This window comes from Gorilla gorilla, chromosome 1 (genome assembly GCF_029281585.2).
Source record: "Gorilla gorilla gorilla isolate KB3781 chromosome 1, NHGRI_mGorGor1-v2.1_pri, whole genome shotgun sequence".
Taxonomy (NCBI): Eukaryota; Metazoa; Chordata; class Mammalia; order Primates; family Hominidae; genus Gorilla; species Gorilla gorilla.
Genome location: NC_073224.2, coordinates 23,314,983 through 23,327,893, shown reverse-complemented (window position 1 = coordinate 23,327,893; position 12,911 = coordinate 23,314,983). Strand labels below are relative to the sequence as shown.

The 12,911-nt window shown below is 45.7% G+C and overlaps 1 non-coding gene across 1 annotated transcript; it reads right to left on the bottom strand.

Annotated features, from left to right (window-relative positions):
• Nucleotides 1–556: 556 nt before the first annotated feature.
• On the bottom strand, nt 557–684 carry LOC115932302 (U8 small nucleolar RNA). Its single transcript, XR_004068593.1, has one exon. It is a non-coding gene; the product is annotated as a U8 small nucleolar RNA (small nucleolar RNA).
• Nucleotides 685–12,911: the final 12,227 nt, after the last annotated feature.

Here is a 12,911-nt window from a genome sequence, read left to right as displayed (position 1 = left end):
GCATGGGAAGAGACAGAGGGCGGTGCGGGTAGGGCAAGACTCACTTAACAGCTTCTTGGGTGGTCTTAGGAGCATATTAGCAGCAGTTCTTTGTGTTTTGAAAGATTCTGCTAAGTGGACATAGAACAGTGTCATGGCTAAAGGCCTGACTGCTTTCAAATCCCAGCTCCACCATAGCTTAGCTGTGTGTCCTTGGAAATACATTTTGTTCTTTTATTTATCTTTTTTTTTTTTTTTTTTTTGAGACGGAGTCTCACTCTGTCACCCAGGCTGGAGTTCAGTGGCACAATCTCGGCTCACTGCAAGCTCCACCTCCCGGGTTCACGCCATCCTCCTGCCTCAGCCTCCCGAGTAGCTGGGACTATAGGCGCCTGCCACCACGCTCGGCTAATTTTTTGTATTTTTCGTAGAGATGGGGTTTCACCATGTTAGCCAGGATGGTCTCGATCTCCTGACCTCGTGATCCGCCCGCCTCAGCCTCCCAAAGTGCTGGGATTATAGGCGTGAGCCACGGCGCCCGGCCTATGTTTTTTTCTTTAAGAGATTGTCGGGAAGAATCAGATAGGAGCAATCAGGGTGTGTGAGACCTGATTATGAAGCAGACATTAATCATACCATGTGACTCCAATCACTATGTCCTAATACTGTCCTCCAAACAGAGGTAAGGATTATCCCACCTGACAATGGATAAGTTCTTTGATGTCTCTAAACTTCAGTCTCCTCATCTGTAGAATGGGAATAATAGTACCTGTTTCTTAAATTCATTGTGGGGGTTAAATGAAGCAATGTGCAAAGTCTCCTTGAGTCTGTGATATAATATATATGGGGTCTTATTATTTATCCCAAAGCAGGAAGCATCAGAGTTCTGGGAAGGTGACTTAACCTCACCTGCTCTTCCTCTCACACAGCCTTCCCACTCAGGTTTTCTGTGGATAGAGTTCCTCTGATAGTATTTTTTTTTTTTTTTAACCAGATAGAGACTTGTTCTGTCGTCCAGGCTGGAGTGCAGTGGCATGATCTCGGCTCACTGCAGCCTTTGCCTCCTGGATTTAAGAGATTCTCCAGCCTTAGCCTCCCGAGTAGCTGGGACTATAGGCACATGCCACCACACCTGGCTAAGTTTTGTATTTTTAGTAGAGACGGGGTTTTGCCATGTTGCCCAGGCTGGTCTTGAACTCCTGAACTCAAAGCAATCCACCTGCCTCGGCCTCCCAAAGTGCTGGGATTACAGGTGTGAACCACAGCGCCTGGCCAATCTTCTTTAAATGCCTATTTAACACCCTCAAGCTTCAGAGACCCCTCTCCAGACCCCTACTTGGTGGAACCCAACCCCACCACTTCCAGTGGTAATGGATTTCTGGTCCTCTGTCCTGTTCGTGCTCTGCAGACTCTGCTCTAAGTCTTCAGTTGCAAGTCTGCATGCCTCTGCTCTGTTCAGGCTCCTACAAGCCCCACAGTGGGGAGCTCTGGTCCCTTTTTGGCTATGAGGAAGAGAAGCAAGAAAGGGCACCATGTTCTAGGAGTCAGAGAGAGGTTGGTTTGGAGAATTTTAAGGCTGCTTTAGTTTTGGTTCTGTCTCTCCCTAGCAGCAAGGGCTAAGGTCAGTTTTATGCTAAATTAACTAAATGTATATATCACTCATCACACCCTACCTATGGAGGGAACACTAATGCTTACATTATAGAATTATGAACATGAAAACGCTCTGCGAACTCTTAAGTAACATAAAAATGCTGACTTTTATTGTCTAACTTGGGATTTTCTACACGAGCTTTGCTTTAGTGATGAAGTTGGGAACCTGCTTTTCTTACACAACATTTTTACAAATATCAAGATGACGGATGAACTCTTCACTGACCACCTGAAATATGTATCCAACACAGTTCTTCCAAATCCTAAGCTCGTCCTGAGGATGCCGCCTTTTCTGTGAGCTGGTTCTCATGGCTTTGGTGCAGTTATAAGTCACTGGGTCACGTTTCTGCACTGCCTTGCAGAAATGCTCTGCTCAAGTTTGCCATGAGGTCCACAGTGGGAGCCAGGAGGTCAAAGGCACCAGAAGAGACCACAGCCTTCCTCCTAGCAAGGCTGGGAAGACCTGCTGCCCTTTACTTTAGTCCCCATAGAAAGGCCACCAGAGACAAAGTCTGAATATAGAAACAGGAGGCTGGTTCCTTTGGGCATATCTGACAAGAGATTTGAAATACCTCTGCTACTAATTGGGGGCCTATACAAATGAGTGTCTCATTTCAATGTGTGGTCAAGACTCAATGTAAGATCGCTAAGATGGGAGCTATGGCCTACCTGCTTTGTCTTCCTTGAGCCATAATAAATGCGTTTATAAGACACCATGGGGGCATAGGGAAGATATAGTCACTCTGCCAGGAGTGAGGTAGCAAGGGGGACGGGTTCGTAGAGGAAGAGACACTGAAACTCCTTTGCTTTGGGCTCCCAGGTCCCACCGTGAAGGCTCACATCCTCCCCAGTCCCCAGGCTAACCCAAGCGTGAAGTGGACTTTTGAGGGACCTCTTCCAGTCCCAAGATCATCTTGTAGCTCTGAGTTCCCTTGTGGCTCCCTGGGTTTCCTTCCCTGCCAAGCCCCAGGGCTACTGTCCTTAGGAAAGGCTTCTAGGTGGCTCCAGGCCCCTAGATCACACCTCTTAGCTACTTCTTCTCTCTCTGGACCCATGTCGGGCAAGTCCATGGGACAGGACTGTGCCTTGGCCTATGCCTAAGCTCTATTTGGTTGCCCGGTCCCCACATCCTTAGGTCTCTTCTAGGACTGGAGATCTACCATAAGCCCCAGTACAGTGAAGAGGACTCTGCTGCTTGCCTTGTTTTCTTCCTAGCATCTCCTAGGGGATGGCGTTCTGTCCAGGTTCCCTGTCACCATACTATGCCTTCCTGTTGAGTCTCTGCTACCTCATCTTGGGCTCCATGATGCCAACCACTTTCTGGACTGTGTCTGAGACTCTTGGAGCTTAGGTTGCTGCACCTCATCCCAGCCCATCATCTCCCAGATCAGATTTTGCCACCAAATCAGTTGAACCAGTGCCTGTCCCTTCCTTCCTAGTAAACAAGTTTGGTGCCACTGTATAAGTCAGGGCTCTCCAGAGCCTGACTAATATACAGAACCAATAGGATAGAGAAAGAGAGAGACCGATTTTAAGGAATTGGCTGATGTGATTGTGGAGACTGGAAAGTCTAACATCTGTAGAGCAGGCCAGCATGCTGGAATTTTGTTGTGGAGTTCATGCTGCAGTCTTCAGTCTGAAAATCTGCAGGCTAGAAACTTAAGCAGGACATTTATGCTGTAAACTTGAGGTCCCGTTCCTTCTTCTTCAGGAAACCTCAGTCTTTGTTTTAAAGGTCCTCAGCTGATTGGATGAGGTCCATCTACATTATGGAGGGTAATTTGCTTTACTTGAAGTCTACTGATCTAAATATTACATTTTAAAATACTTTCAAGGCAACATCTAGACTGGTGTTTGGCCAACTGGGCACCATAGCCTAGCCAAGCTGACACATGACATTAACCATCATGGCCACTTTCCAAGTTTCGTTTTCCATCCCCAGACAATGACGCCTCTACCAGTTGTGATGCTTTCAAGGGCAAAAATCACAGAAAATCCTACTCAAATAGGCTTAAACTATAAAGGGAACTTAATGGCTCTGGGAACTAATAAAATCTACAGTCAGGTAGACCCTAGGTCTGACTTGCTTAAGGTTTAAGCATCTTCTCTCTCTGATTCTCGTGTCTGTACCTTCACTATGTTGATACTATCTTCAGGCAGGCTTGCCTCCTGCTTACAAGATGATGCACTTTCTCTTTCACATCCAAGAGGAAAGAGGGCAGAGCATTCCTTTTAGAACAAGTCCCAAGCTTCCCTCTGATTGGCTCAGTCCCGACATCATCATCGTGGGCAAGGAAAAGCTCTGCTCTGATTGGCTCAGTTCTGCCCATGCCCTAACCAATCCCAGGGCAAAGGCATGGGATTGCCCTGACTGGCATCTAGTTAGGAGTCTTTCCCTGCAATTGGGAGTAGGATCAGTCCCACCACAATAAATGTTTGCTGCACAGTGGCTGAGGAATGGCCTGGATATTGGGAGATAAACTTAGAACTCCACATCAGCCTCCAAAGCAGGGCTGCCTGGAAAGAAGGGTGTTCCCTGTGTGGATATCAGGGCAGTATCAGTACAGCATGGCAGAGTGGGGTCGTGGCTGGTGGACATGTGCTCACTTCAGATGTCCTTGTCCCTGATCTGTTTGCCCCTCCCTCTGACACAGGGAGTGCTCACCTCAACAGGATTAAACTCCTAGCAGCTGGCTTTACAACTGCGGGATCTGGGATGTTGCTGGGAGCCACCCAGAGCTGAGGTGCATGATTCACGCTGTTCTGATTAGTGGCTTGGCAGGGACAAAGAATGAAGGAAGAAGGTGGCTTAGAGACAAGTTGGGGCAGCCCAGAAGAGGGGGTTCTTTGAGATTTTGATCTGTAGTTTGTTTTTGTTTAAAAAACCAACAACTGAGGTGGGAAGACTCACATCTTAACAAGTTGTAAAATGCCTCCTCCACCCCGCCCTCTGTCTAGGCCTCTTCCCTCTTTACTGTGCTGCCACTGCAGTCTCTGGCACAGGCACGTCACACAGAAAGCCGAGGGAGGGAGGGTGATGCAGCCTGGCCGAAAAGCACACCGGTTCCTCGTGCACAGTGAGATGGGAGCACACGGCCTGTTGGTGTGGGCGGCCCCGGCACCACCTCGTACACTGGGTGTTCCCATCAGTCTTTGAACAAGGACCATCCACTATCTGAGCAGACACACGCCAGGTACCTGTGTACCACGTTGGAACTGAGAAAGACCACGAGAAAAAAAAAAAAAAACAGCAGAGCTTTTTGTGGCCTCAGTATCACTCTGGGCGAGTGAGAGAGGCATCTGGGGACCAAACATGGCTGGGATTAAACGAGGGCGTTGCTACCTCAACAGGTACATAATTCTAAATTGTGTGAGGGGAAAAAATCATCCTGTTGACTCCAAACAAAATGATTTATGGTTTACAAAGCTGTTTTGCCTCTGTCGGGTCATTTAATCCTCATAACCGCCTCTAAGAAACACTTTCACAGAACAGAAAACTGAGGCAAAGCCGAGCGACTTGCTTTAAATTATATATAGTTATAAAGTGAAGCTGATCTAACTCTAATCCCATTTTCTTCTTTTTGCTATTTGAGAGTTACTTTTTTTTTTTTTTTTGGCCTTATCAGTACAGGGAATATTAGTTAAGACGTGCCATTGAATGGATTATACAAATCCCCCAAACCCCTTTGCTTACAGACGGGTTTATACTCATTCTTCATGCTTAGCTTGCTAATGTAGGAGTCACATGTTACTGTTGTCTTTATTCTCCTGGTTTAATCAGGAAAACGAGCCAGAAGAGCTGAAATGATTAGCTTGGGATCGTTAGAAGAGGAAAGAATTTATATTCACAGTGACTGTATTTCTAGTCCATTGATTAGGCAATGTTGCTTTTATGAATCAATTGTCATGATTGCTATGCTGAATAAAATGTGGAATCGCTATCACAAAGAAAACATAAATTATTTAGTCTTAAAATACACACTATCTATGCATGGACCTAAATAGTCAATGGAATATTTCTATTTCCTCTTCCTGATTTTTATTTAGGTTTTCTCAAGGGGCACTCACATAGGTCCCTCAGTTCTACTGTGGCAGGTAGCAGTGTGATACAACAACATGCAATGTCCTGCCATGTGACATTATTAATTAACTCTCATTGACAGCCCCGTTGTGCATGCAGGTTGATTATTCAAATTCAATACAGTGTGGTTTAGGGGAAACATCAGAGACCACACATACCTTGAATCTGGGGCTCCAATTCCGAAGGCAAGGTGATTTCTAGAAATATGTATGATCACCTTTGGAGAGTCTAGTAACAAATGCACCAGCAAACTCATCTCTTATTAATGTGTTAATTTTTTTTCCTTAGGGTATATAAAGGTCATTTCATAAATTGCACATTTCACACTGATTAATCTTCATGGATTATCTCTTGCTATAGCAAATATGATAATGTCCAACAATTGCAATTAATAATCATGGAACTTTATTTCGTGAGAGGATGTTTTGAAAGCCAAATAATCACTGTTAAGAGGATAGCAGAAAATTGGATAGGGCAGAATAGAAGTGGAAGAAAGAGGAGCGAATAGAGAAACACATAGAAATGGATGTAGTGCTTAGGATACTCAAACATTGAAGTGTCTGGGTTTAGGAATTAAAAACAAAGGAGGTGTTTGGCTTAACCACTATGGGATTTTTCTTTTTTTTTTTTTTTCTGTTTTTTTTTTTTTTTTGAGACAGAGTCTCACCCTGTTGCCCAGGCTGGAGTGCAATGGCACAATCTCGGCTCACTGCAACCTCCACCTCCCAGGTTCAAGCGATTCTCCTGCCTCAGCCTCCTGAGTAGCTGGGATTACAGGCACGTGCCATGATGCCCAGCTAATTTTTTGTATCTTTAGTAGAGACGGAGTTTCACTATGTTGACCGGGCTTGTCTCGAACTTCTGACCTCGTGATCTGCTCACCCTTGGCCTCCCAAAGTGCTGGGATTACAGGTGTGAACCCCGCGCCCAGCCACTGCTATGGGATTTTAAGGATTCTAGATATAAAGTATTTCATGGATTAAGTCATTTGACAAACATTTATTGTGTGCCTCCTATGTGTGTGGTACTGGAGATTTTAGATTGTTATTATGATCCAACAGTCTTATAGCCTACAGCAAAAGGACTGGAGAGAGAGAGAGAGATTTGATTAACACGAAGGAAAAGGAGAAAGAGAAGGAGAAAGAAAAAGCAGAAATGAAAGTAGCAGCAGCAGCCAATGTCAACAAAATCCCCATTGCAAGCCCTCATTTTTCCCAGGCAAAATATGTATAATGTTTGTGAACTAACACTTTCCCCAATTTTCTTCAGCAAAGGTTAGTCAGTCATGAACCCAAGCATAATAATATGTAAGTTCTTCTCTCCAGCAGGTACCGCGAGAAACACAAGTTAAGATTCACACTCTGTTCCCAAAGAACTTATGAGCCTATATGGCAATTTCAAGCTAATGCACACTCAATTATGAACCCAGTATAAGATAGTACACATGCAGGTGTGGAGCGGTAGGATTTGGATTAGGGGTGCATGGTGGTTACAGAGGGGAGTGAAAGGGAAAAGGAAGTTTTCATGGAGAAGACAGACTCAAGTGAGACCTGAGAGGAGGGACATGAGCGGCGGGACAAAGAGACAGAAATTAGCATCCTATATTTTGGGAAGCATGAAGGACTGTCTACGTGATGGGAAGTAAATAGGATAAGATGAAACTTCCAGGGGCCCAGAAACTCATGCACAGGGAGGGGCCAAGAATTCAGTGTGGCCCATGATGACAGTGGCAAGTCAGGCAGCTGACCCTGGAACAAGGCGGGGATAGGATTAAGGCTGCCAACAGGCCAGTAAGATAACCCAATTCTGAGCAACTGGACCAGGATGGCAGCAGAGAAGGAGCAGATGAGACATTTCAAAGAAGGGGCTGATACAACTCAGAATCTGACCTGTTTAAGGGCATGGACAAGAAGGGGGCTTCAACGATGACTCCAAGGTTGCAAATGTGGGTCGTTTATGAGAATGGAAGCACCACCCAATCTTGGAAGAAGTCTAAATGCCTAGATGAGCATGTAAGAATGACTTGCTGTTATGCTGGGACATGCCGCAAGGCAGAGGAAGATCTTCCTCTCCTCCCCCTACCTCCGGAGTTGGGCAAGAGTGGTAGTGGGTGATGTTAAAGAACATAAGACAGGAAATGGACCAGGTTGCCGAGGGTCCAGGTCGGGCTGAGCAGAGCTGGGGCCGAGGAGTTCTGGGTCGAGGAGACTGAGAGTCCAGACTGGAGGACGAAGATGGACACAGCAACTAAGCAGAGCAGATTTCATGGTCAGCAACCCAAACAGAAGTTTCCTTGGTGCTCAGGATGTGTGTGTAGAGGAGTCTTTTGGTTATGTAGTCTGTAGATCCGTTTTTGTATTTGTGCTGTCCAAGCAGTGCTTTTCCATTCATTCCCCCACTGACTCATGCATTCGACAAGCGTGATTTATCATTCACATGCACCAGGCACTATGCTGGGTGCCAGGGCAAAAAGAAAGAAGCCAGGCCCTCAAGAAGCTCCCAGCCTACGCAGGAGGGCACAGATACGCAGACTTTCAGAACTCAAGACAGAAGCAGTAAGTCCAAGAAAACTATCTGAAATAACCACTTGGGATATTTTCTCAGAAATTAACCAAAGGGATGTTGTGTTGAACTGGGATTGAAGAGGGTCAAGATCTCAGAGCTCTTCCCTTGGGAATTCTCAGCAGGAGGAGCAAAAGCAGAGGGTGGCAGGATTGAGGGTTAGAAACATGTGTCAGTGTATCCGAGAATCCAGGGCTGTTGTCACAGCAGTTTGAGGAGGCTGAGCCGACCCTATAAGAATCTGGTGTGGCCTCTGAGAGGCTAAGATACAGAGCACAGGCTTTTTGAATTGAAGGGTAAAACTGAGCAAATGAGAACTGACTCATTTTTATTTTCACCAGTCAGGACCCTTTTACATCCTATTTCATGGGTATATAGTAATGTCACGAAATGCAGATTTTATTTTCATCAATTGATGCCATAAAGAGAGAGGACTCCAGAGAGTAAGCTCACATCCCCCCGCAGAGGTTCCTGGCTGCGGGCCAGATAACATTCTTTTAAGCACCAAGCATCAATTAAAGGCAAGCTCTCCAGCAATTCTGCTTCCTGCGGACAGATTGGGTCCAAGGAGAAAGCAAGGAAGACCCTGAAAGAAGAACTTTCCCTGATGGTGGAGACTTCAGCTCCATTCAGCAGCTTAGATGTTCCCCCTGTCTCTCCAGCATGACTGCCAGGCTCTTACCAGCTTGGAAAGGAGCCAGGAGATGGGAGCCCCCTCCTCTAGGGCCAGTCCTTAGGTCTATAATAACACTGTGACATTTCATCCCTGACACTTCTGCCTGACTTCACCTCTACCGCCACCCAGAGATATCCCTGAGTCCTAGATGTATGGATTCAGGCTTAGGGAGAGGTGCAGGAAAAGGAATGAAGCTTAGCAAGGTTGCTAACAGCCCAGGTTTGGGCATTAAAAAAAAAATGGATTTGAATTATGTGTCCACAACGTGATTCACTATTTAATCCTGAACAAATTAGTTTCTGAGTCTCTGTTCCCTTTGTAGACTGGGCATAAGCTAGTACCAGTCTCATAGGGACTTTGTACATATTGAATGAGATGAGCTATGTAAAGTGTGTTGTACTGTGTCTGCTGCCTAGGAAATGCTCGCTGCACGATCCCTGGTATTACTAAGAATGTAGCTCTCCATGTTCTGTGTGAGTTCGAGGACTAAGCAGCGTTGCCTATACCCTTCTTTCCTTCTCTCCCCTGGCAACTCAACTCAAATACCTGCTGCTGAAATGGTAACTTCATTAATAGGTCGAATGATCTATGAAGAACCTCTACTATACAGAATAGTTTTCACTTTGCTGTCTTGTCTTCCTGCTAATTTTCTGGTTAATCTGGCAATTTGAACAAGAATATACTCCCTCCTTCCCCCACCGCCCAACGGCGCACGCACACGCGCGCACGCACACACACACACACACACACACAAACACACACTGGAAGATGGATATGTGGGCAGCTGGAGAGGTGGGGTCATGGCAGACCAGAGGTCAGTGCTGCCCTGTAGGAGAGCCCACAGAAGAAAGAGGCCCTTTGCCAAAGGAGATTTTTATTTTACTGTCTCCAAAAGGTAAGAGAACCCTTCCAATAATTTTTTTTTCTTTTTGCTTACAGTCTCACAATTTAAACATAGGACACTGAATGGTCAGAACCTTGGCCCACCCCCGAGTGCCTGGGACCTGTTGCCAGAACCAGGAGTTTGAGTTCCTGCCCAGTAGGCTTGTAACCTGAACTTTCTGTTTCTAAACTCCCGGTTCTTAGTAGCCGGCGCAAATTCTGGGCCACAAAATTCTGAGAATTATTGCACTTGTCAGCTGCTAAGTCACATGCCCTTCAGCCTGGTCCCTGCTAGCGGGATAATAGTACTTCTGTTAAAGCCTATGAATTTCACTGTCACATAAAAATGGGCATCCCTAATAATACCATCCAAGGCTTGCCATAATCACCCAGAAATATACCATCAGGCCTGTCATAATTAATCAATTTTCGGGATCCCCCAGGGTCTCCAAATACAATGACTGGTAGCAAATTAATAGAGACTTTGGGTCATCCCATTTAACTTCATCAGGAAACTGACCCCATGATGAAAATTTAGTTTAATTAGGATAATAGCTCATATTTAAAGAGTGCCTCAAAGCGAAAGAAGCCCACAGATTTTTGTCTCTTAATTTTCAAAGCAGTGCCACATATCACTTAGAGCCAACTTCTAGGGAACAGGCACATTTATCCCCATTTTATGGATGAGAAAACCTTGCTGCATGTGAACAAGAACAAGGACTACAGAGCTAGGGGCTGAGAGCATGAGCCCGGCGATCCAGATCACACTGGATTTGCTTAGTGTATGTCTGTGAACTATGAGCAGCACGAAAATATATACGGACTGACATTTTTGAGCACATATTTAATGAATAGGGTATCCTGTGTACATGGCAAAGCCATAAATAGATATCAGTAGTGGAATGTCGGAGTGGACAAATATAGAATATAGCTTGTGCTCAGCAATGCTAGACGCCCCCACAGAGCCCCATGCTGGTCTGTTTGGAAGCTTTTTTTTTTTTAGGTTCAGTTGCATGATAGTACAAAGAGCCTTCTGTTATGGTCTCAACACTACTATTTATACCCTATGACCCATTAAGCACTGATTCCTTGGTTGGGGTTCGCCCAACATCTCAAGAGAAAAAAAAAAGAGGGAAAAAAATAGCCTGACTGGAAAAAAAAAAAAAAGTAGTTCTCATTTACAATACTTGAGTCAAGAATTTGGAAACATGACCCCAGCCAAAGCTTTCCGAGCCATCGTATCAAATGTTGTTATTTTTGGGTAGCTTGAAAATAAGGCTGGTTGAGGAGCGGATAAGGAGCCTCAGTGGCTGTGGCAGGAAGGGGGTAGGACGGGTGAGGGATGACAGGGAGGGGGTCTGTTGGAGAGGGGCCCGCCTGAGCCTGGGGATGTCAGCTGCTGGGCTGGCCCCAGAGCCTCCTGGGGAGGAATGGGAGAACTTCACCTGTGGGTGGATGTGAGATGTCACCTTGGCCCTCTAGGTTTCCCAGAGGTACCTTGGCACTGTTGCCCTTCCAAGTACCTGGGGTAAAACATTCAGTTAAGTTCAACCTTCCTGCCCCCAGTTTGTTTTTATTTCAATAGACAACATTGTCCATGATAGTGAATTGCCTCTCCCTGTTTGGGAAAGTTGCCTGCCCGTGATATTTTTATGCTGTGTCTGCAGTGGGTGAAAGGGAATCCTGGCTTAAGATACCACCGGTAGGGTAATGCACTCCTCCAGCCCCACAAAGTTGTGACCACGTCAGAACTGAGACACTGCCCATCTTTGGAAATACAACTCACTCGCTCTGTTCTCCCTTCCATCTCAATGTGTTCAAACACACTCATGTGTGCACTCACACATACACACACACGCATGCATGCACACGCATGCACACACGCACGCACAAACACACTGGGCTCAGAGGCCAGATGGCTATCTGCTGTGTCATGGACTTTTAATACATATTTGAGAATTATTCTGGAGGAGCATGAGGGAAAACTAAGATATCAAATAAAATTTCCAGAGAATACAGAGACAGGAAGCCTAAACTCGATTCTTGCATTATTCACATGCCCTCAGAGTTACCTTAGATGAAAAAGTCTTTAAAATATTTAGACTCAATTCCTCTTTGTAAAAAAAAATCAATATCTAACTGCCTATGAACTCTGCAAAATATGAGATTGTCTATTCTTGGCACAAGTTTCAGGTTTTTGTGCCTCGCAGACTTTGCTTCTAACTGACCTGGCCACACGGGCCTCTGGGCATCCACCGAGTCTTCCCATAGAAATTCCACCTGTCCTGTAATCAGCACGAATACTAAATTCTTCATCCAGCTTTCTGCAGGCACCCAAGTGCAGACAGACAGTCTCCCACCTCTAGACACTCACTGTGCCTTTTGCTACTTAACACATTCATGCTTTTCACCTTTTAAAGGGTGTGTTTCCCATCCTTATAAGAGACGATGAAATCCCAAAAGACAAAAACTATTCTGTCCACCGCTGATGTCTCTCAGGTTGTTCCCACAGTCCCTTGTCTTGATTGGCATTTGCATTATGTGGGCCAGTCCCAGTGCCAGCCAGGACCGTGGTCATTTTAAAAGAAGCTGCCCCACTCATGGGTTCAGCTGAGAGGAGCCCAACCTGCTCCAATGGGCAATAAACAAAGACCACGAGTGGGATGAAACCAGGATGGAGGCTCACAACATAGCATGGGAGCACAAAATACAGCATCTCACCTAATTGAGAGGGAGTCACAAGAGGTCTTGCTGAGTAAATAAATGTTTGAGTTGGGACTGGAGGGTGAGGAGGAGTGATATGATTTGGCTGTGTCCCCACCCAAATCTCATCTTGAATTGTAGCTCCCATAATCCCCTTGTGTCGTGGGAGGGACCCAGTGGGAGTTAATTGAATCATGGGGGCAGGTTCTTCCCATGTTGTTTTCATGATAGTGAATAAGTCTCACGAGAAGTGATGGTTTTATAAAAGGGAGTTCCCATGCACATGCTCTCTTGCCTGTCACCATGTAAAACGTGACTTTGCTCCTCATTCACCTTCCACCATAATTGTGAGGCCTCCCCAGCCATGTGGAACTG